This window comes from Malaya genurostris, chromosome 1, assembly GCF_030247185.1.
Source record: "Malaya genurostris strain Urasoe2022 chromosome 1, Malgen_1.1, whole genome shotgun sequence".
In the NCBI taxonomy this organism is placed as follows: Eukaryota; Metazoa; Arthropoda; class Insecta; order Diptera; family Culicidae; genus Malaya; species Malaya genurostris.
The window spans coordinates 133,870,412-133,895,902 of record NC_080570.1 but is presented as its reverse complement, the minus strand read 5'-3'; the positions used below and the strand labels follow the sequence as shown (position 1 = coordinate 133,895,902).

Sequence of the window (25,491 nt, the reverse complement as noted above, 5' to 3'; positions counted from 1 at the left end):
TAGAATTATACGGCTGTTAGAATGTATTTGGCTTGATTTTTCTGTGTCATGTATAAAAACTTGCTACTGAAAATGAAATTTTCATTTATCAGCCTGTAATTTCGTAACCGGAAGTCGTATCCGGATGAAATTCAGTAGAGTTATATAGGATTATTAGACTTTTAATTGAGCATAAGCTTGTGATAATCGCATGAGCGATCTGTGGGAAAAAAGGGTGTACTTTTTAAGTTAATTTTGCACATTTTACCCCGTAACTCAGGAACCGAAAGTCGGATTTATATGAAATACAATAGTAGGCTATGGGACTATAAGGTGTTTAATTTGAATTTTTGTTAAAGAAAATCGGTTGAGTGGTCTCAGAGAAAATCGAAAGAACTTTCTTTTCATTTTTTGCACATTTCACCCCGTTACTTTCGAACCGGAAGTTTGATACGAAAAAAAATTCAATAGCAAGCTATAGGACCAAGAAACCTTTCATTTGAATCTGAGTTTGTATAAATCGATCCAGCCATCTCCGAATAAATCGAGTGAACATTTTTGTTACATATACAAATACATACATACACAGACAGACATTTTGCGTACTCTACGAACTGAGTCGAATAGTATATGGTACTCGCCTCCCCGGGCTTCGGTTCAAAAGTCGGGTTTCACAGTAATTGCAGTCGTTCTATATGAGAAAGACAAAAATGCTGGGATCTGCTTGGTCCCTAGAAGAACCCAACTGATGAATCCATGTTGAGTAAGCTCAAATGCAATGTTTTTGCTCAAAAGTAGGTCGACCAATAAGCAAAAAATTGCTGTTGAATGTACATCAACTTTTCACACTGATGATTTGTTAGTTCTAAGCTTTTCTCACAGAGTTCGATAGTACCGAACAGAGCTAATAAAAGCCTTTTTCATTTACCCAAAATAGACGAAAATAACGAGATATAAATGTCACTCTCAGCTTCGCTTGCAAATGATGAGAGCGAGATTCATGTCAAGTCAACGACAAATGTTCCAGTCATTTTCGGTTTTCAGTGAAAATCCTACACTGTGCAGTGTCTATATTCAACCGAAGATTTTAGAATCGATAATGACACAAATCGTTTCACAATGATTTTTACCTATTGGTGCTCGTAGTTTTGGTTTTTATCTTTTGGTGCTCAAGATTCTGGGGTGTAACACTCTTTATAGCCAAACTTCACAGATTTTCATTATATTGATGAAAGAATGAAAATTAAAGTTTGACCTATTCTCCCAGCAGTCGTTATTTTGGTTCGTCTTGTCCTAGGGGAACGAATGACGTTGGCTTTGATACTCTCTTTGGTTTAAATGAGATACGAAAATGCTTCGTCTCTCTTCGTTGGTGTTGGATGCAATCAGATACGGAAGAGACAGTGAATAAACGAATATGGTACCGAGCATGTCCGAAATTCACAAACGAAACCTTGTGAAGTCGTCCGAGAAAATGTTTGCGTCTGATGATAGAAATCGGGTCCTTCAAGAGGACAATCACTCGAATTCGAATTCGAATTCTTAATCTTGGACAGATCCTCCCTATATTTCCACATAAAACGTATTGAAAATGTCTGGCGCATCATGAAAAGCAACCATAAAACAAAGTCTGTTAACTGTTTGAAGTGAAGCAGTTATCTCGAGGAATTCGGAAGATTTGGTGTTCTCTCCCACCAACAGTTCTCGACGACTAATCATTAACTTATTTTCTGGCGATTTATGAAGACAGATGCGATAATTTAGTGCTTCCAAGTTCCTATCCTATGCCTTCCAGTCAATCTTTAATGACATTTGGTCAGTAGAAAGTTGTCGGATCGCACGTCTTCTGTAATAGTAGTTGAAAGAGAGGGTGAGAATGTGTTTCCAGATTATAGTTTGTCATAATTATCACAATCGCTCTGGGAGCGGGTCATTTCACCGAAAACCATTTTGCCGAAAGTCGTTTCACCGAATGCCATTTCGCCGAATTGGTCATTTCGCCGAAAAGGTCATCTCGCCGAAAGGGTTATTTTGCCGAAAGGGTTATGTCTCCTGTATAACTGATGTGGCGCAGCCACATAACCGAAGCCAAGATGGCTCGGCGGCACAAAGTCACCAGCTGAGTCGGCCGCCGACCCGCCGTCGGAAACGGCGGCCTCTTGCTTACAAACCTGTAGCCACCTCGTTTGCTCGGTCTACTCAAAACTAGGTTTCTTTGCTTTAGTTAGGTCCGAACGAGCGGTATTGAGGTCGGACAGCACATGTACTAAAACGATGTGGCATAGCCGCATTAGATATTTTTTTCATTTTCACTTAATAAACGGAAAATACCACATACATAGATGGTAGATACACCTATGCTATTGCTTTGATGCTTAGTAGCTAATAGTCAACAAGTTTTCTTGGGAACTCCGTTCTGAGGTTCATGAATCAATCTTTATTCAAGAGTACAAGAGTACGAATTCGGCGAAATGACCCTTCCGGCGAAATGGCTTTCGGCGAAATGGCATTCGGCGAAGCGGCCCATTCGGCGAAATGACCCTGATCCAATCGCTCTCACCAATGAAATGGTTTTTGTTAGTAATTCCAGAAGTGAGTTGCAATATCAGGCCATGTTATCAGTATGTCATACCGTTTGTTTAGCACGGCTGGAGGTACCATTTCGACTCAAGACTGATTTTTGAAAAGGGCACATGGGTTTTTGCATGTACAATTCTTTGAATCGTTGTTACTCGGAGAACACGAAATTAGCAAAAATGGTGTCCATGAAGTTGTAGAAAATAAAATTTGTAACCAAAATATACACAAAAAAACCTGTTTCAATTCACCTAGTGGTGTTATGATGCCTTTCCCATGTGATTCAAACAGTCTCATTGCAACATATTCTTTTCGTTAGGATAATTTCTGACCAGAATTCGGGCTGATTTTTAACACAAATTCATTCAGATTGTTCCGGTTAGTCCAGAAAAGCATGACTTAACGCTTACGTCGACTATTCGACAACATTCTCGAAACCAAAAGTATCAGCAATAATACATTTGAATTTGATCATTGGTTACTTTCTGAAAAAAGTACTTCTGTTCGTTTTGTCGGTTACGTCACTTATACCATTTTATTTCCGAAACCTTCCGGAAGTGACTGCCACTTGATTTTCGAACTTGATTCATAACTCAATAGTAACGTTCTAACGAACCTAAGTGTGTTATAATCGGTTAAGCCATCTCGGAAAAATTGGACGGAGAGACGTTACTTATGCCTTTGAATCTCCGAAACTAGAAGTGATAGCCAATCCTTCGAACTTGACAGTCAATCTTCGGAGTGACAGCCAATTCTTCGAACTTGAATCGCAATTTAGTAGTAGATTTCAAACGAGCTAAATTTGGTAGAAATTGGTTTGTCTATTCCTGAGAAAATTGTGCGGAGGAAAAAAGCGTTTTGTCGGTAACCTCACTTATACCAATATATTTTCGGAACCGGATATGACTGCCAGTTGATTTTTGAACTAGAACCCAATAGTAACGCCTAAGCTTGTTGAAATCGATTCAGTCATCTCCGAGAAAATTGAGTGTATAAATCAAAAGTACGTTTTGTCGGTTACGTCACTTCTCCGATCATATCTCCGGAACGGGAAGTGTCAGTGTCACTTGTTCTTCGAACTTGAGCACAATTCTATAAGAGCTTTCCAATGAGTGTAGAGCGTTCTTTTAAACTGTTATTGTAAGGAATTCCACTAAAACAGTAAACATTTAACTTCGGAATCAAATCTTTTTATTTTTATGCTTGATTCTCGCATATCAAATACCGATCCACATTCCGCTTAACTATTCGTTGACGTTAGTAATGTTATCTTGTGCAATCAGGCGAATCGTAAACGACTCAGAGATTCATTCGCTATATGCTGGAAGCTCAAGTTTCAATCGAGTTCGTCAGAACATAGAATTAACACAGAGCGAATCGAAAATTTCAATAAAAAACAAACAAACAGATCGATTCAGGACTCATAATGTGAAACGTAGCAGGGCACTCTCGCCGTTTGAGAATGCTTGTGTTCCTTCATGTTTGCCTTTCTCGTAGGTTCGATAGAGGTTGTTTTTTTCACCGCCAAATCCATCCATTCCGTCAGACTTGAGATCGTCCGGTTTGCCTATCTGTCGGGCGGATATTGCCTGTCTGTCTCCGGAAGCTTTGTTGTTGCTGTTTTGTTTCGGTGTACTGTACCGTTCTGTTGGTACTGGTAAAAGGCCGGATTATAAAGATCCGGATTACCTAAATTGCACACAGTACACAAAGCCGGTGTGATTCGCTTGTTATGTAGCGCAATATTATGATGGTCCGTCCGTCCTTCCGTCTGGCCGGTCTAACCGAGGGGACCTTCGTCACACCGTCTGAATGGTTACTGTGGGAACAATACTAAAGAAAAAAAACTTCTCATGCACCGAAAATAAAATCGCTTGAGCATCTTATTTTTCACAATGGAAAAATTTATGACAATGTAATTCTGTGTTATGTAGCAGCTTTTAAGACAGTAGAAAAACTGGATTTTTTATTCGTCAAAGTGTCTGAATTCATAAATTTTAAGACCCAATTTAAATTCGTATCAGAGGTCTAGACTGCTTACTTACTAATAATAGTATTTGACAAATAGTCTATGAAGCTAAAATGCTGTCAAAAACAGATTATCCGACACATTCTTCCGAATAAGTACCGACAGGACAGCCGTCGCCTTTTGTCAACTGTTGGAAAACCCCTCCATCTGCCCACGGTATCTAATCGAACAACTTCATCGAATCTCTATATAGTTAGTGAGAGAATGGGAAATGGCCACTTCATTATCGAGCTATGCTCGACCTGTCCGAATCCGGCGGAAGCCGATAATTCAGTTACCGACCCTGCTGGAGCGCACTGATCCGGGGGTGGGTTGGTCCGGCTTACGGTATCGCGCGTTAGCCATAAATCAGCACCTCTTATCTCGAACGGTAGTAGTGTGCTTCTGGCTTACACCCTAGCATCAACTACGGAACTTTTCTCCGACAGCCGGCGGGATAATAGCGCGAAACACGAAGCGAGTTAGCGTCGTCGTCCCTCCCGGAGTGACCGCCGGTTTCAATTTCATTGTACCAATCGATAAAATTGCATACCACCGGTATAGAACTAGCATAGAGCACCGGTAGTTCCCTCGAGTGCGACAAACTTCCATTGAAACAAAGCTGATTGGACTGAAAGAGATAGACAGAGGGGCAGAGAGAGAGAAAGAAACCCTGTGGGTCACGATAATAAATGCACTACCGCACTGAGTCAGATGGTTTCCCGTTCGAATCGAACAGAACTCGAACAATTCCACAGGACGAAGGTGCGGCAGAGTGCTTGCAAAGAGTGTTTGTTTTGGCCATAAAAATCGATCCCATTTGATTTTCCGTACCGTTTCGGAGCTGCCATCGGGGGTAGGCGACTGATAGATTGCAAGGTGTTTTTTTTCTCCTGGTGGCAAGGATACATTCATCGGTTGTTCGCCGTTCATCTGTTTGCCTCGGGCTAACAGATCCGTTACGTGATGAAATTGATTTTTCGGTCCCGCAACGACTCTTCGCGATGCACGTTTGCTTGATTTTAACATTTCAATCCGCTTTTGATTGCAACTGGAGCTTGTAGAAAAAAAAATGTGAAGCTTACGCGTCATGTGAGTGATTGAAATATGCTTCAGTTAAATGTTCAGGGATCCGTACGGCTGTACAATATAATACGCATAATGGATTCGAAACTTCGAGTTTGCAGTTATTATTCAATCAGGGTATAAATGTAAAACAGTTGCGATCATTGTTCATAAGGTTGTTCCACACATTTGCAACCAGTTTTGCAAGTACAGCCTATGTTTTAAATAGAGTTTTCCAAATTTTATCGCAAACCATTATCTGCTTGCCAAATGCATTCGTAAAAACATACTTAAGAAACATTGGAATCTCTGGTTAGCTCAGACATTTGATGAAAATTTAACTGACATCTCAGTTTGTCTGCATGGAATTTGATTCCTTTCTGTCCAATGATTATCGCCGGGACAAGCGCGAATGTACAAAAAAACCTTGCACGCTCTCGTGAAAAATCTTACTTTTTTCCACAAAAAGATCGGGAAACAATTGAAATTTTACCATTTGATTATTTTTGACGTGCTGATGCTATTAAAGGAAACCCGAGACAATCCAGACTGTGACCGAAAAACGATGGCTGCTGACCCGTTGAAAGCAAGTAGAAGGATACTGAGGTTACGCAAGTGCTTATAGTTTGCCCAAATAACGTACAAGTTAGTTTCTGCAGTAATAGTTTTACGTTATTACATTACGGTTAGTTGTCTATGAGAAAGCAAGAAGAAGAAAAGTAAACAAAATAATTCTTGATTTCACAGACCATCTGTGGTTGTACCAAGATGAATATTTTGGTCGAATTTGGCATTCTGTCACTACGCTCGGCTGATATTTGTTTAATACAGAAACAACCATTTTTTTTGTATCACTGAAACCGACGGAATTTCAATATCATAAAGATTAGACTTTCCATAACACCTAAGGTTGAAACTGTGTTCTAATGAACAAGTTCCGTTTTAGAGTTTTTTAACACCATTTCCGGTACAGCCAAAGTCGATTCGTTTAGTAAGTAACTAATGTAGCCTACAAATTAGAACAGCTTTGAACCAAATCTAGGCCGTTCGTTTTGATGGTGTACCATATTAACCACACTTTACCCTATAGCTCCGGTACCGGAAGTCGGATCCGGATGAAATTCAATATCAACCTATGGGAACATAAGCCTAAGTTTATGAAATTCGGTCAAGCCATTTCTGAGAAAAATGAGTGACATTATTTGACACATACATACATTCGGTTGAAATTTTTTTTTGTTGAAGCGAAGTTTTTATAAAACATTGTAGCAGAAACATAATCAAAATGCTGTAGTTTATTCCTTGAACATTTTGAAGAAAATCCGCTACGAAATGAATTTTTTGACAACCTTTTTTGAGTGCTTTTTGCCTTTCTTTATAGAAAGGTATTAGATTTGTTGGAAAAGCCGATTTTCGAATGAAGCCTCGAAGACCCGTAGTGTTATATACCAATCGACTCAGATCGACGAGATCGGCAAATGTACGAGTGAGCGTGCACCTATAAACGATTTTTTTTAACGCGCAATTTTCTCAGAGATTGCTGAACTGATTTTAACAAACTTAGGCTTGTTTGAACGTTACTATTGGGCCATTGGTCAATTTCGAAGATCAAATGGCTGTGACTTTTAGTTCCGTAGATATGATTATATAAGTGACATAACTGATCAATCGCGTTGTTTTTTACCGCTCAATTTTCTCAGAGAAAGCTGAACTGATTTCAACTAGCTTAGGCTCGTTTGAAAGCTACTATTAGGTCATTGATCAAGTTTGAAGATTATATGGCTCTCACTTCCGGTTCCGGTGGTATAATGGCAAAAGTGACGTAATCGAGTAACTTGACTTTTCTCATCGGTTCAAACTTCTCGAAAATTATCAAAGAATTTCGATAAACTTAGGCTTGTTTAAAAGCTGGAATGATGTCTCAGATAAAGTTTGGGAAATTATGTCAAACATTTTCGGTTCGGGAGTTGTATTCTTATATATGACTTAACCGACAAAACGAAGTGTTTTTCAGTGCGCCAAAATTTCGATAGTATCAGACGCGTTTGAAAGCTACTATTGGGTTATTTGGTTGATAAGCTAACAACACGGCCGTTCTACATATAATTGTCCCATATTTTGTAGGATTTCTTCCGAGGAGACGTTCAGAGAATTCGCCAAAATAAGCAAAATATTTAGTTTTTTATAATAATTAAGATAATTTGAGCTTAATATATTTTAAACTGTCATTCACTATTGTCTCATCTTTAATCTTAAAGCGAAAACTACATTTTCGGCTGTAGTTTCTTTGTTTTTTATTTTCGAAAAAAAAATGATGTATGAGACACTTATAGGGCTTAATTGAAACCATCATTTTGTGGAAGATGGCATGTTGCTAAGCTTAGATGTTTAAGAGTTATTCGACTTTTTCGATTTTTTGAACACCAATTTAAATGATCTAAAATAACATCCTCCCAGATCTCTTTTCAAACTTTCTTTATTTTATGACTAATCAGAAACCGTATAGGGTTTATTTGTATCGATCTGACATCTGTCGAATATTTATATTAGAAGGTTGACTAATTTTGGATGAAAAAACGATCATGACTTTCTAATGGTAGGTCATATTAAAAAAACTTAGTTAAGTGCGCAATAATTAGCTTGACAACTCTTCCAAAGACAATTTTCTCCTAAAACTGCTCACAAAAAAGTTAGAATAAAAAAGTCATTTTAAAGAGCCACCCTATTTTTGCTCCAAAAACTTGATGTAACTCATACCATATTTCAATCCAAATTGGTACCACCCTAATGACTTCTTACATAAAAAGATGCACCAGTTGCATACGAATAACTTTTGCGAAGACACCAACTACAAAAGACTAAAATGTTTGTCACGCTAATGTCCCGTTTCGGACCACTGCACAGTGGTTCAAAAGCCCAATTTTGCGCACTTAATTTATAACTCATTAATAACGTAGTTTTCGAGGTACAGTATCTACCTGAGCAAAGTTGCTCAGAATAATAGACGCCATCTTTTGAAAAATTTATTTATGTCAATAATCCCAAAAAAGTTAGATAAAAATATTATTTTAGCTCAAGGACAACATACAGGCTAAGTTACTTCGACAAAGTTGTGCAGAAAGTCATTTCAAACTAATTCGCAGAAGATAATCGCCCTTATTCTGAATAAAGACGTATTGATTTTTCGATCGAATGAGGTTCGATCGAATCATAGCTACCTTTGATTTTGCTAGCGTTATGGGGAATACAAATGAAATACGAGGGAAAAAACGACACGACGTTATTCAGAATAAGAGCGAATATTCCCGTAACTTGAGTGTAATTCATGATATAATGTGTTTTCTGAAAAGGGTGTCCTAAAATCAGTTTTTGTAAGTAAATTTGTATATTTTTAATATCTATGTGTTTTTCATGTTATACAAAGTTTTTCATCGTTTAAAACTACTCAAATTTTTCAAATATACTGTACTATTAAAAAAGGCAATCATCATGTCGAATTACGTTATGTCATTCCTCTATTCCTCAATTAAAGTGAAGATCGATAAACGCTAACTATATTGTACTGTTCGTAACGATTATGAAGTTCCTTTTATACAGATCAGCCCAGATCACTTCGTTGATAGTCAGAACAGTTCAAGAAGAATCTTTCGGACGATACTAAGAGTCTTTTAGGTGGTTACGACCAGAGATGGCATTTCACCAGAGTGATACACGCTAGAGTCAGATTTTTGCCACACCGAGGATGCAAAAAACGAAGCACCGCACAAAGAGGAAAGCGCACTTCTTCTCAGTGTCGAATAGACAGCATTTGAGCGTGTGCTTGTGGTTAAAGCAGCTGGCGCGAGTGAAACACATTCTCTTCGCATGAATCGCTCACACGCGCTCTCGTCTAAATACACCCAAGTGACCACTGGCGCGTGATGGTGAGCGAACACTTCTGTGAACTTCAATTGATAGAGAGTAGATCTGGCCTTGCTATGAAAAATTTGCAAGGAAAACCGAAAATTTTACGATAAATTGTTTTATTTTGCTGATTTTGCGTGTCCACGCTTCATCTACTAACAACATACAGCAGAGTGCTCACCGGCGTGTACACGTCTGTGAAAGTATCTGCATCCTCCTCAGAGAATTTATTAGCTAATGCTCTAGCACTTTGGTGCGATTCAGTGGAAGAGGTAAAAGGAAATAAACAAACGCACTCATGATGCGTGCACACTTTACACAACAGTGGTGTATAAATGTGAAAGAGAAGAGCTCTCGTTGAAGTTGTCAGTGCGAGGGGAGAAATTTTGCTTGCTCTTCGTCACACAGAGGAGATAGACATCTCTGGTTACGACTATTGTCAGCTATCATAAAATAATAACAAATAACTAATAAATGATTTTTATTCTGTACCAAAAATACGATTTGATTGCTTTGTTTAAGTCGTGACCAAACAGTTACTGAACTTTTCTATTTGTAGCCTTCGATGTGCAAAAAATCATATTTTCTGACAATTACCACGGTAACGAATATATATTGAAATTTAGGTTTTAGGACACCCTTTTCAGAAAACACATTATATCATAAATTACACTCGAATTACGGGAATAGTACCCTCTAAAATTTTATTTTGAAAATGACTTTCTGCACAACTTTGTCGAAGTTTAAGTAACTTATGTTGACCATGAGGTAAAATAATATTTTTATCTAACTTTTAGGGGGATTAATCCCATAAATAAATTTTTCCAAAGATGGCACCTATCATTTTGAGCAACTTTGCTGAAGATACAGTACCTTTAAAACCACGTTTTTAACGTGTTAATAATTAAGAGCGTAAAATTGAACTTTTGAACCTGTGTGCACTGTGCAGTGTACAAAACACTTCTCGTTTGAGCCTTTGAATTATACTAGATCCGATCAGTTTTACCTTCCTCATATGCGCTGTCGTTTAAAAAAGTGAAGTCCAACGTGTCGAGTGTTGAGTACCATTCACTTCAGTTCGTCGAGATCATATAATGTTTGTGTGTGTGTGTGTGGGTACGTGTCGAAGGCGGGATATCGATTGGCTGGAATGATTTTATCTAACTTTGAAATTGTTGTCGTTTCTGTTACTAACTTTCATTCAGATCCTTCATCCGCTTTCGTAATTGAAAATTGGATGTAAATAGGATACCACTAAATGTCCCAAAATAGGTTAATCAGGAGAAGGTAGGTTGATTTAATGGATTATGACAAAAGTCGCAAAAAAGAACAGTGTAATCAATTTCTTTTATTTCGCCAGTAATCGCAAAACGAAGTTGCAAAGATTCCGGTTAAAACAAAAGGAGACTGGATTTTATGCTTTTCCATTTGCGTTATGATGGATGTTGCGTCAATAAAACAGAAAAAAAAATAACGGGACCAGTAATCTTCCATTGTTCATTACGGATTCTGGCATTTAGTTCCATTATTTACTCCACACAAAACTCGAACCAGAACATGTTATTCTTTTCTCATCAGAAAATTTCACATCTCCAACGAAGGATTGCATTTCCCCACCTACGTACGTAACCGGTCGGTGCTTACAGTTCCGTAACAATAACTCCGGTTTCTCGTACACGTGTGCCACTTGATGATTGCGAAAAGTGTACTGCTGCCAATGTTATGATTTATACATTCGCTACCACAGTTGCTCTGGTTGTATACCTATCAGGTGGTGTTGGTAGTGGTGGTGGTGGCCTCCAACCAAGCGCAGCCAAACAACAAACAAACACATCGAAAACCTTCACACAGCCGAATGTTGTGTGCCTCGTTCAAGTTGAATGAAAGTCGTGCTGAGATTTGTGAAGTGTAGGGTAACAGAGGTATTTTGGCCCACTTTAGGATTGATTTTATTTTGGCCCACTTTATAAAAATATCCACCAAATATTGTAATATCTTTAAAAACCCCTTCCGCAATAGGTAATTTAATGTGATTAGCTTCAAATTGATGCAAAATGAGTTACTTAACATCGATAAAATCCGATGAAATCGATAAAGTTTGTTAGTAGGGCCAAAATATATGAAGTGGCCAAAATACCTCTGTTACCCTATTATGTGAACCATTTTTTGAGTCGAACGACCCTCGGCTTCGTGAGTGAGTGAGGAGAAAAATGGTGTTGTGAAACACAGAGGTACGGAGGCCGTCGGTCGTATTATCGTGGAATTTTTTTTTCGAGTACTTTTGCACGAACTTAGCACACAAGCGGATGAAAAGCACCTGAGAATTGTTTATTCTTTGCATTCGAAGTAGACCCTAGAGCAAAATCGTCAGAAAGAGCAAGCTGAGGAGACCGGATTTGTGGATCTTTACGCGGGAAAAATTGATGTGACAAATGGATTGCAGTGGGTTCCAGTTCTTAGCCAAGTATAAATTTAACTGATCACCACCTGGTAGATCAAATATTACAGTTCAAACCAATCAGATGACCAACCACAACCACCGTAACCACCCTGAGTGGAAAATACTACTGTGTTGTGTTCGTTCCCGAGTGGTGGACCCCATTGGTTTTGACGGTGGTGGTGTGGCAATGGGGTGGGAGTAGCCACTGTGTGAGCAGACCGAATGAAAGAAACCCTCTTTCGTTGCACCGGTGCACGATGACTCACCTGTTATAACCTCTGTAATGCCAACTGTTGTCTTTGTTGGCGAATCACGTCTCACCGCAGCTTACACAGGTTTTTCTGGTTGGTGTTTTGTCGTATGGGCACTTCGGGGTTGCCATGCATGGGCACAAGGAAGCAGAGCTCCCATTCTGTGGCTGGAATGCCTATTCTTTAGTGCTCTCTCTGCATTTGTTTGTTCCACAGTGCTGTGATGAGAACCTGCTTCAGAACTTCAGAATGGAATGGAATTGCAGATTATTAAAATTGAGAGCACATCCACATACGTCTGGGGACTTGAGCGGAGTTGAAGTCCCAAACAAGGACCGCACTGATTCAGAATTAAGCCGTATTGTGTTGTGTTGAATTGCACAATTAAAGCTGTGTACCGTTGTTGTCCTGGTGGTCCAGGTTAGAGCCTCTGCAATTGGAGGACCAAGCCACTCTATTATGGATGTACAGTGATTTAGCCGAGATTTTGGACTAGTTTCCTAATGAAGGAAAAGGAAATTAATTGAATGGTACACCACACACCTGTGCATGCTGGCAAGGACAGGAGGGTTTAAGGCGGACAATGGCCTAATCCTTTCCGGGGGAATGACAGTTGTGCTAGGATAGAGCATTCCTATTCCATTCATATTCTTACTGCTGTCTTCTGAAAACTGTAGCATTGTCCACCGTACCTATCACAGATGACCATAATATTTAATCGGTTCTGCATTCGGAATCGTACAGAAGCATCCTTGGTTCATTGTATTGAATTTTTGACAATTCATAAATTGTTCGGAATCGGACATGTGGATGTTTGTGAATGTATTGAATGTGATTTTCACTTTGAGTTGCTTGAGTTGAGTTTCAAACCTAGTAGTGAACATGAAGGCTTTCAATTCAAGTGCAAACTAGTATTATTATTGTACAAGCTTTCGCACTAATGCTGAGAGATGTGAGTAGGGAATACATATTCACTCTTGTAAGGAATATGACTAAAATCTAGTATCAGATCAATTTGTCTCAAGTGACACGTCCTTTTGATTGTGTCCTGATTCAATCGAAGCAATCTCATCGAAACATTAGATGATAGCAAATAAGGGATGAAAGCTATTATACCAGTTCCAGTAAATCGTAGTTGTACATGAATGAGAACAAAATATCATCGTTGTATTTCACTTGTACGAAAACTAATAGGTTTTGTTTGGAAACTTACTCTGATTGATAAATAATGATCAAGATCGGTAAGTGCACAATATTTTTCTGACGATCTTAGCTTCCGTGCCTCTAAATTTTTTCCCGGAAAAAGATGTACGACCTCTTTGCTAATTTTTGGATATGTTATGTGAAAAAGACTAATTTTTTTAGCAAAAAATATAAAAAAATTTGTTAGCAAAATATATAAAAAAATATAGCGCTTCGCATTTTTTCTAGAAACTATTGACCTTTTCGGACAGTATATCAAACAATTGAAATAATAATAATATTACGAATTAAAATAAAACAGCTTTCCAACAAATCGAAAAAAATAATCTATGGAGAACGATTGTACCAAATATTACGAATTTCTGAGAGGTCGTATATCTTTTTCTAATGTAATCGCTGTATGAGTACATTATATCCGTGCTTTGTTGTACACTTTAAAGGTAATTATTTGGATCATATTTTTCATATCAAATGTCAACTGTCAAATCTTACTTGTAAAGTCAGAATAGCGGTCTACCTAAGAGTTATTTTAATTGAAAAGAATACAAGAGAAAGCTGAACAGAAAAATTTTCCTGTCATGGCATTAATCCCTAATTTGTAACTGCTTGCTAAATAAAATATTTTTAACTCTTCTGACCCAGTGCAGCATTTCTTGGCAGTAAAGTGGTAATACCTACAGAAAATGCAATTGAGTTGAAATTATAACCCAAATTTATCCGTAGCTTGTAATTACTGGCTAAATAACATTATTCAGATCATTCACATATCCCATCAAACGGTTCAATATGGTTATTTCAAATTGTATAGTTTTTATAAGTTTAAACGAATTAGATTCTGTAAAACATTGGTGCCATAAAAAGGTGCTGTTTTACAAGTTTTGACAGATGTTAAAACTATTTGAGAACTGAATGTGTTAGTAATTTGAATACTTTATTAAATCAATGACATTTTCTAATTTTCCAATTTAAAATGACGGAATATCACTCGTATAAGATTCACAAAACTCTATGGAACAGCTTTGTCAAACAAGTCATCTTGGGAATGTGTGATTTCTAAAGGGTCCTGGAGAAGAATGTTTTTCTGGACTGAATTCTGTTTCTGCAGGATCGCTTTTTTTCGCACGGATGGGTTCTCGCTATTGCATTTGTCTATCGTTTTTAATTTATTTTACGTTGGATATTGCCATAAAAATGTTCAACTTGAACGATGGAAATCGGAATGAACTCGATAGTCAAAGCAAATAACGTTCCGGAGAACGTAATTAACTAATTTTAAGCTATTTTTTGGGTTTCCACATACATTCTTTAGCTGTATTTGGAACAAGTTTTCACTTTCGCTCCAACGTTTCGATTATTTATTTCAGTATTCTTCAGGGATTAAAAATTATTTGTCCAATTTTCTATCCCTGAATGTATATGTAGCGAAGTATTAAAACTTTACACTGTATCTGAAGTTCACGCACTCCTGATCAATTTGATACATTGTTTGGATGTATCTGAGTTCAACTTTAGAAGTTAGTTGCCTTTTTTGAAACCAGTTTCAAGAAATGCTCATATCGAGTCATTTTGAATAGTTTTAATGTATAAACATTGTTTTTCTTATCCATAAACGTGCATCTACAGATGCTGCAAAAGGAATTTACCTGCATTCTGTACTGATGAGTCGAAGACGAAACGTAATCGAAATGAACATGTTATGTGAAATTGGGCAACAAAATAGTTATAATTTTTAACTTATTCTTTTCATTTCAATATTCTCTATAATCGCAGGATTCATTTGTAGATTTTATGTTATCAACCAGTTCTTTGGACAATGAAAATGCATAAAATTCAACAAGAAATAGTACAATTTATTAATTTTAGTTGGTTTGGCGTAAAGTCGCAATAACTAAGTACAGTTTTTGCAATGACTGTGTGGAAACATAGATTGGAGAAACCAAATGAATGAAGAGCTTAACAGAAAAGATGATTTTTCGGAAAGTAGAGAAGGTGACAGCGGAAAATAGGTATAGAACGAGAAGACTAGTGTTTGATGAATAGAGAAGATGTTTGGATGTATGGCACTGGTCGACAGACGACCATGCCTATCCGTGTTTTAGAGCTGTGTCTATCACAAGGTTCAGGGTGGCGAAATGGTAGCGCGTATGCACGGAATGCATAAGAACGCAGGTTCGAGTCCTGTCTCTGAGCGTATCTTTTTCCAAAATAATCATCTTTTCTGTTAAGTTTTTTCATTTTCAGTTCCCAAAAAAACGCATTCTTTTTTAACGAAGCAAATTCCAAATAACATGAACTATTTTTACGAACCTACTTTGTGGAAAAAGGTTTTTGCAAAATTTTAAAACGTGTGATATGCCAATATTCTATTACTGTATTTTTGAAACTGATATGGTAAATAGTAGCCGGAAAACAATATTTTAACTCGATTCAGAATCCAAGATGGCGACTTCTGGTTCACTGATATTTCTTGGAACCCCTAACAATATGACTATTATCCAAACGGATTTGATGAGTAGAATTTCGGAACACGATCTTTGACGTGGCTCTGAAATCCAAGATGGCTATTTCCGGTTTAATGATATTCACAAAAAATTTTCAATATATGGATATTTTGAGAATCCATTTTCCATTTCTGAAATCCAAAAAAACGATTTCCGGAAATTTCAATGTACCAGAAGTCACCGTCAAGAAATTCTGTTTATTTAGTTTGGAATTATGCTCTTAACATATCAATTTTAGATGATTGCATTCCGTGTTTGTCATCGAGAATGTTCAGAAGGTTCAGATGGTAATTAAATAAAGTAAATTAAATACACGGAAACTTGATTGTCACTTTGTTAAACTCGTACTAAAGCTCTCAATGTAGAAAGAATAATGCAGAACCATTTTCTTATTTCAAAAGTTTCCGAAAAAGAACTTTGAATAGCAATTTTTATCAGTATCCATCGAAAAAAAAACTGAGAAAGATTGATTAATGATTTATCAAAAAAGAAAACTTTGGGACAAAAATACCCTTGAGAGATTCGAAAATGTTACTTTTTTCTACATGGAAAGATCGTTCGGTCAATTGAACTAGAGATGGGCAAATCGTTCGGGAACGGTTCAAAAGAATTGTATTTTTTTAGAACATTCAGTGAATAGGAGTTCTTAATTAAGAAAGGGTAGTTCTCTATTCATTTAAAAAAAATAAAAGTATCAGATTTCCAAATGGTTGCAAATTTTACATAAAAGTGGAAGATCATAAGATCATACACAAAAATCCCACTTTTGTTTCATGGACATACAAAATTTTCAAAGAATGAAGTAGAACTATTGTTTTTGGCAGAACTATTAATTTCTGAACGGGTCTTGAAAATTAACGGTTTTGCCTATCTCTAAATTGAACTACTCAAAATATGATGAAGCAAAACTAAAGTAACCCAATTGTTGCGTAGTTCAATTTTTAGTGTAACGATGGATACTGATGTGTAAGAATTGTCATTGTTGACATATTTGAAGAGTTCAAAATGTTGGAATAGCATATATGAAAGATTCACCTTTTCCCGGAAAACCTGCTTTGGTATTTAAGCTACCCTGAAATGTACGCATTTAATATTTGTTTTTTTTTTCAACTGATCCTATAAAATTAAGCCAATCGAGTTTAACTTTTCGTTAATGAACTTACTATGATGCGATTTTCACCCATTATTTACCCCCTTGAAAAAACGGTTTCACTTCATCACCGCCGGATGTCAAAATCATATCCCCTTACCGAATACGATTCGTTTAACGCACTTAACTTTTAAACAAACAAGAAAACTAAATAAACATACCGTCTATTGATCTTCACCGCGAGGGTCGCTGCTGTCCCTTCCTGGCCAATCTACTCGATACGACACTAGTATCCTCTGCCTGTACGAAAGAAACAAAGAAAAAGACGGAAAGAGCAACTTAATAAAAAAAAATACGTAACAACAATAAACATTTTTCTCAACTGTAAATCAATTTAAAACTTTTACTAGTGATTGGCTCTATTATGGTTCGCGACGGGCGTCTCCGCAACGGTCGAGGGCAACATCCGAGGGCCAGCAAGAAAAAAAAAGGTTAAACGCCCAGTTTTCCACCTCATTTCAATGAATCATCGAATGGTTGATTTTTGCACACTTCGCTTCGAACGAACGGAACGTGATTTTCTTGGCCAAACTTGGCGAGAGTTTACGGCGAGCGGGAGCGAGAAAGGGACAAGGCTTTGCTAAACTAACTCACTTTGTAGTGATCCAAAAACAACTCCCTAACAGAGCGGACGGCCTGCCCTGGCCGGATTTCTTACGGGTGGTAGACTGGAAATGTGATTATTGCTTTGGACACGGCCGGCAGGTTGATGGAAAAAAGTACACGTAACTTTTTATTGCTTTCTCATTAGGGTCCGAAATCGTGTTCAAACTCAAAACTTGGACTTTGGGTATGCGAGCATGGGAAAAAAACAACCGACCGTCGAGCTAGCTAATGATAGTTATTGTTTTATATAGTGTTTACTGTCTGTAAGGGTAACCGAAGGCAGGAGGAGGTAGGGAAATATTCTACGTAACGGCGTCTTTGGTGTTTGGGGGGGGGTCTTTCGACACGCGGTAGCAAGTGCCATTTTTCGACGTTGATGGATATGGTGCTAATGCTTGATTTGTGGCTGCTTCACCATCCATTAGGTCCAGTTGTGGCTGGGTGAGTGGGTTTCTCGGTGTGTTGAATTCACTGGTAATGAACGAATTCCAAGAGGTGACTTCACACTGTGGTGTAATGAAATTGATGAGAGCCCATTTCGGAAAGTTAACATCACCAAAACCAGTACTCCGATGTCGAGGGCTGCCCGTCGTAATCAATTTAATAAACAAAGTGAGTAAGATGAAATGCTATTAAAACGGGATGGTCTCATGCCTTTGTTAGGAATTAATTGAAAAGTGATTGTTTTGTCAGTTTCAATAAAGAAGCCATCATCGGAATTTAAACAATAGTCTACTGGTGGTGATTTAAAAACCCCTGGCATTAGTTTCTCGTGTGACAGCTTAGAACGGCTCATTGTCAGTGTTTTCATTTTGTTGGTCGTTTTATTACCCCGTAGAGTTGATTGGGTATTGAGTCTTTACTGAGTTCCCAGCGTTTCTTCATTCTGGATTTATTACTCGTTTCATTGCCATGATTTTACTGGGTTTTGTTTAGAATCAATTTTATTTCGAACAAATGTTACTCAGTTCTAAGAGACAGATAGGTTGACGTCGTTGACGTGAGATAGAATCGATAGGGGTGAGTACTGAAATGAGGAAGCAGCACCACTCATTACATAAATGAAAGTGAGATCATAAAGTACTTCTTTGTGAGACTTTTAATTTGCACTCAACGAAAATAAAATGTAAGAAAAAATAAACTCCGGATGTCTGGCACATTTCCAAATAAGTACTCGAAACTTTGCCTGGTCAGAGTTGTACTGATGTTGTTCACAAAACACAACTCTTGGTTGGAGGTTGCCTAGATTTGATATCCATAAAATCATTATACTTTGCTTGGAGTAAAAACCAATAAATTCAGATTTCCCGATTTTCTATATGTTTCTATTTCCTGACTACACTTTCGGCTATCGGTTGCCCAGAAGTAAAATACACAAAACCATTGTACTCTCCTTTCAGTAAAAATGTCTTTGAATTCCAGACTTTCTACTTGGGCTTGATAAAGCATAGTTCTTCCGTTGAGCTTTTTAGCTTACAGGAAAAACACGCTTTCAAGCTCTTTACCTTTTACAAACACGTTGTGTTTATACGTGTACTATAATTTTTAATAAACTTTCAATTTACTAAAGAGTACTTTCCATTATTTTTAGTTGTTAGAATGCTTCATTTTTTTTGAACCCGAACCTATAAAATCAATATGAAATTAACTTAAGAAAAAGTTAACCTCAAGAAGCAGGACTCGAATCTGCTAACCTTCTCGGATTTGCGGGATTGCTCTATCATTTGAGCTGCCTTGGAGATGTCTTGAATACGACTTACTTTACTATGGGGCTTCTATTCAAAATTTACCCTACACAAGAGTGGATGGATTTTAATCGTGAATATCTCTTATTGTACTTAACCCAACAACATATTTTTTTCTTCATGCTATCGGAAATTTCTTTCTTATGCTCCGATGATAGTTTTGATGTAACGAGAGACATTGCATTCTGGCGGTACGTGCTATGTAGATATAAAATGAAAAATTGACACGTTTCATCCATTGTAGCTAGCATCGTAGACTTGTAGTATTAGTAAATTAATTATTTAATTATTTAAGAACTTTTCTATTTTTTCATCCATTGAAATTATTGTAATTCGTACCGTGTGTGCTTATGTAGACGAGCAATTGGCTATTCTATATTGTAGTTTCTTATTAATTTGTATGTTAGAACTTTAGTATCAGTACACCGTTGCAATTGTAGAAGTAAAAATATCAACTAATTAGAAGGATTCTAGATATTCAGAAGTGTGAATAATTGTGTATTTCATATTCACGTCATCCAGTTACGTCTCTAACATTACCCACCCACTTTTTTATCAAGTTGGTGAGGAAATAGGTACACCGAGAATAAGACAATAATAAATTTCACAGCGAAGAAAATAGAGCATACAGTTCCATACAGTGCGTAACAGCTTTGAAAGGGAACGAATGAGGCAAACCAAAAAATCTCAAATCTGCGTCTGACATCAGAAGCCGATGCCGCCCCGTGGATATGACTATTAATTGAATTGCGTGGCTCTCGAACACTACTGAACATGCTCAATTTCTTCTGGTCAATTAGGCTGTTTCTTCGTGTGTTTCACGTGCAGAAAATTACTCCCAAATAAAAAAAATTACTTCCAAATAAACATATGTGTTTCATAATGAACAATTTGTTTGCCAACCGTGATTAATATAGTACATGACAATCTTTGAAAATTTTGGTTAAATATTCTTCAGTTTTTTTTAGAAATAATCATGAAATGTAGAAATCTGTAATTTTTTGAAATCTGATCTGTGGCACAAAATCTGTGTAGCAAAACCAATTGAAAATTCGGTTATTTTACAGAAAAATCTGTGAATATGGTAATCCAGGTTCAAGTCCCGTGTCTGTTTCGCAAATTTTAGTTTCTGCCGTTTCATTCTTTTGCTTTTTTTCCTTTTCTGATTTTCTCGTTAGATACTGAAAAAAAAGTTTAAGCCAAGCTCGGCTTTACGTCTTAACAATACCGAAAACAAATCGTGATTTACATAATAAATATACTAAATTGATGTTTTTTTTCTTCTTCCAGGTATGTCAGTGTTCCAAAATAAACCAAACTTAATTTATGTTGAAGGTACGTGGTAAGTGTTTTGGTAATATTCTTTTCTGTTCTGATTGCGGTACGATATTCGATTTTCCGTTTATACTTAATGTTCAAAAGTGTTAACTTTTTTTTTGTTCTTTCGATCCCTGAGGTTTTAGTCTTGCGGGAACGCTCTATCAATTAAAATTATTCGGGATTTTACTGAAGTACAATTCAGAAGGTAACACAATTGAACCGAACTACCGATTCACTCAAGCTTTGCACGGTCGACGTGGGCCTCTAATTTGTTTTGGTTTTATGGGCGTATATTACCAGCATGCACCGGCAAACCATACACAATCACCAATCTGATTTTTTTTCCATCATTCGCTGGACGAAGATACGAGCGACTAGAAATTTGTATATGTGATGCTTTGTCTACTTCTGTCGTGGTTAAATCCACAGCAGTTCATTTGGTAGAACGTTTCTGCATATAGAAGAAAGTTTGTGATTCATGTTCTGTTTTTCGGGTTAATTTATTTCACCATTATTTGTTTTCACTGTAATTTCCAATCTACGTTTCGGTATTAGGTACTGATGGAAAGATAATCATAATCCAAGTTTTTTTTACGGAAAGAAGAGAGCTGATTTGCTAGAATCTATAATTATGGAAGTAAAATAGATCGTCTGGTTTTGTACTACTATTGTAATTATCTTCAATGCATTTTTGTACGTTTCACATTTACATTCTACTTTGGTAGAACCTGCAATTTAGCCGCCTTGTAGAAAACTAAGCCGGGATTACTTAAAACGAGTTGAAACAAACATTTCCTTTGATCATTCGAAGCTCCACATTCTAGTGAAATATATTCGAGTACATCCTTGTTTAACATAGCAGAAATTTAATAAATCGGTTCCATCAAGAACAAAATACCGATCCCAAATAACTATTATTTACACAGAAAAAATAATGAAATTTACACGACATGTAGTTCAATGATACTTTGGAATCGACATCAATTGAATCAAAAATTTGATTGAAAACAATCATCGATGTAAAAGTAAATTAGAATGCATTGATTTTTTAATGAATAACACAATATATTTTAATTTAGTAAAGTAAAGGCCTGAGGAGTCACTGCGGCCGGGTTTAATTTTTACTTTCGTTAGTTCGTTAATTTTTACTTTCGTTAGTTTCGCCCAATTGACGATGAACGTGTGATGACGCAGTATTTAAAGAGAAAATTCTCTTACAGTTAGCGTGAGCATCGACTTAATTCGCACTTGTTTGCAGAGGTCGGAAGATTTTATTTTCCTACGTTTGTCAGATAGCAACGACAGAACCAGGTGAAAGTTTTACTTTGTGCGCCGTTTGTGTAGATCCAGTGACAATTATTTTCAACAATATTCAGTCTTTTGCTGCTGCAAAAAGCATTCGGACAGGTTCAAAGCTGGCTGGAAATGTGGTAGAAAAATAAAAAAGCAGATTTGCTAGAATCTTTAGTTATGGAAGTAAAATAGATCGTCTGGTTTTATACTTCTATTTTGGTTATCTTCAATGCACTTTTGCTCGTTTTACGTAAATTAATTCAATTTTGGTGAACCTGCAATTTAGTCGCTTTGTAGAAAATTTAAAATAACGAACATTTTCTTCGATTATTCTAAGCTCCGTATTCTAGTAGAATATAAATTTAACAAATCGTTTCTTTAAAGAGCAAAGTACGATTACAAAGAACTATTGTATATTGTCCTTCATTAAAATGCTAGTGCCAATGTTGAATTCGCACCGTGTGCTTTACAGCAGCCATGTTTAATTTTTACTTTCGTTAGTTTCGCCCAATTGCCTGTAAACGTGCAATGACGCAGTATTTTGAGAGAAACTTTTCTTGCAGTTAGCGTGAGTTTTGATTTAAATCGCATCGTTTACAGTGCTGCAGTCGGGTAATTTCATGCATTCGAACATGTATTACATGGAAGACATTCAAAAATTTTATATTTTTAAGAACATAAGACCGACCCCAAAGAACTATTATATATTTTATGTTCCATTTACATGTCAGCATGGGTACAATTTGTACCTTTTGCAGTTCTGCGACCGAGTATGTTTTTTTGGTTTTCACTAGGCCCGCCTTATTGCCCATGTACGTGTACAAGGTGAGATGAAAAAACTGCAACCAACTTCAGACTGCTGTCATTTCTAAACCGCTCGTCCCACAGCTGTCAGATTTATTCTAGTGACAGCTCATTATATTATTTACAAGCGCACAAAAGCATTTTGGTGGGAATTTTTCAGAAAAAAAGTTATTTGTGATGGAATTCAAGTGTGATAGTGTGATTGCTTTGCATTTGGCTGGAAAACCACAAGTGGCTATCGTTAGAACCCTCCAGCATTTAAAAGTGAATAAATCTTTTGTGTCTCGTACCATCGCTCGTTACCGTGATACTGGTAGCGTAGCCCGACGTCAAGGAAGTGGACGAAAAAAAACAGCAACATCGGCAGAAATGGTTCGAAAAGTGAAGAAGCGAATTGAACGAAATCCGCGTCGCAGTGGCCGAAAAATGGCTCGTGAGCTGAACATATCGCAATATGCCATTCGGCAAATATTGAAAAATGAGCTTGGACTAAAGCCATTGAAGTTCCAAAAAGTGCAAGATCTTACTGATGCGCAAAAAAAAGTTAGACTCGAAAAAGCTAAAGAGTTGCTTCGCTTGGCCGAAAGTGGTGAACTGCCGAATTTGGTTTTCTCCGATGAGAAACCATTCGTTATCCAGCAGTTTGTAAACAAACAAAATGATCGTGTTTACTTGCCAGAGAGGTCAGCTGAAAATTTGCAACTTCGGTTGGCCACCAGAACTCAAAAGCCGGCCATGGTGATGGTGTGGGCCGCCATAACAGCCGATGGTCGCTCGCCGCTCGTATTCATAGACCGTGGGGTCAAAATAAATGCGCAAATCTATCGCGAAAATATTTTGGAGGGAGTTCTGAAGCCCTGGGCACGCAAACATTTCGGCCGCAGACCTTGGACATTCCAACAGGACTCAGCACCATCGCACTCAGCACGCGCCACCCAAGAATGGTTAAGAAATGAGGTTCCTCGCTTCATTTCCACCGCACAATGGCCACCAAAATCTCCGGATGCCAATCCGTTGGACTATTGTGCCTGGGGTATTTTGGAAAGCAAGGTTGGCACTAAAAAATACCAAAGTGTCGATCATCTCAAGCAAGCGCTTCGCCGAGAATGGGACAAAATACCGCAGAGCCACTTTCGGGCAGCGTGTGATGGTTTCATTGGCCGTTTGAAGGCCATAGTTCGTGCCAAAGGTGGCCAATTCGAACAAATCTAAACCGATTCTCAAATTTGATGTTATTTCCGACATTTTTTGCTTTCATTCAATAAAATTAAAAAAAAAATGAAAAAATTATGGCGTTTTACTTTGTTGCAGTTTTTTCATCTCACCTTGTAATAACACAGTATTCAAAGAAAGCCTAATTATTCAGTTACCATTAGTACTGATTTGATTTGTACCGTGTGCATTTTTGCAACCAGGCGATTTTCATGTGCGTTCTACCCACTGTGAAGCTTTGTACACCATTCGCATTAAAATGTGACAATTTCCAACGACAATCAGCAGCAGAAGCTTTACATTTTTTCAAGTTTGTTTCTAACAAACAGAATGAATCCTAAAGGACTGTTTTTGTTATTTTCTTCTATTTAAATTCTAGCGTCTGTACTATTTTAAATATTACCGAGTGCAGTTTATTTGATTGTGTGTTCCCGATCAATATGTCGTATCTAAACTGTTTCTCTTTCTGTTCCCCTAGCTCTAACCGAGACTAGCGCTTGTTATGGAAACGGTTTCTGTTTTAAACTTGTTGCTGTTTGCTGATAGGGTTAGAAAAGGTTTGACATGAATAAGTCGTACTTCAGTATAGGTGCACCGTACTACAGTGCCAAAAATTTGACTAGCAAACCTTCATTAACCCGAGCACGGAAAGACCGAAATCAGCATTTGGGCGAAAAAATTAGTTGATTCTCTGATTTTAGTTAGTTATTTTTGAGACAACTAAAAAAAATCTTACTTTTGCTAATGTAGATTTTGTAATATATTATTAATTCCCTTAATAATGATAAAATATTAGTTGAAATGGCTATTTTTTAATTTAAATCACCAAGTAAACGTGCTGTCATTTTTTAGCTAAGGCACACTCCATTTCCATTCAACTAATTATTGAATTTAATTTGAAAAATAAAATGTTGTTTTCAACCAACATGTATGGTTGAATTGGCTTCTGCAAAATGGCGTACTGTCACCGAAAAAAAAACATTAACACTGTAACGACTACTAGCCACTAGATGGCACGCTAACACCGGAAAAAATTTTGCTGTCGCGGTTGTCTTTTCTATATTGTCAGATATAAAGACGATAGTGACTTCCCGTGTTGTAATTACGGAAAAAAGACATAAACGAAACATAAAATTCTTTTTTATATTTTTTTAAATCACTGTTTTCTGCATTCGACTCAGCGAAATCGACTCTCTCTCAATGAAAACTTTGAAAAGAAAACGGAAAGCAAAAAACCGAATACAAGTAGTAGTATGAAATAACAAGAAGCCACTGAGATGAGCAACCGCCTACTACGAGTATTCTATACAAATCTTATTTTCTTGATCAAAAACTATGTTTTGGACAAATATAAATCTACCTTTCTTTTTGTTTCGATATAGCCTTCAGCTGGAAAAAACTTTAACCAGTTGCAATATAGGTTGTAAGATACAA

At 37.1% G+C, this 25,491-nt stretch overlaps 2 protein-coding genes across 5 annotated transcripts in view; one reads left to right on the top strand and one right to left on the bottom strand.

Moving 5' to 3' along the window:
* LOC131425818 (cation-independent mannose-6-phosphate receptor) overlaps nucleotides 1-25,491 on the top strand; it is a 263,633-nt gene that overhangs the window by 57,879 nt on the left and 180,263 nt on the right. The gene's annotated exons all lie outside the window — the stretch shown is intronic.
* The window catches only part of LOC131425815 (protein toll-like), a 125,734-nt gene that overhangs the window by 38,364 nt on the left and 61,879 nt on the right, over nucleotides 1-25,491 (bottom strand). For 2 of the 3 annotated variants that reach the window (XM_058588019.1, XM_058588020.1), the window contains exon 3: nucleotides 17,239-17,317. The exons of the other annotated variant lie outside the window; for it this stretch is intronic. The gene's annotated coding sequence lies outside the window, so the exon portion shown is untranslated. The remainder of the gene's footprint in view (nucleotides 1-17,238; nucleotides 17,318-25,491) is intronic. 3 annotated transcript variants of the gene reach the window in all.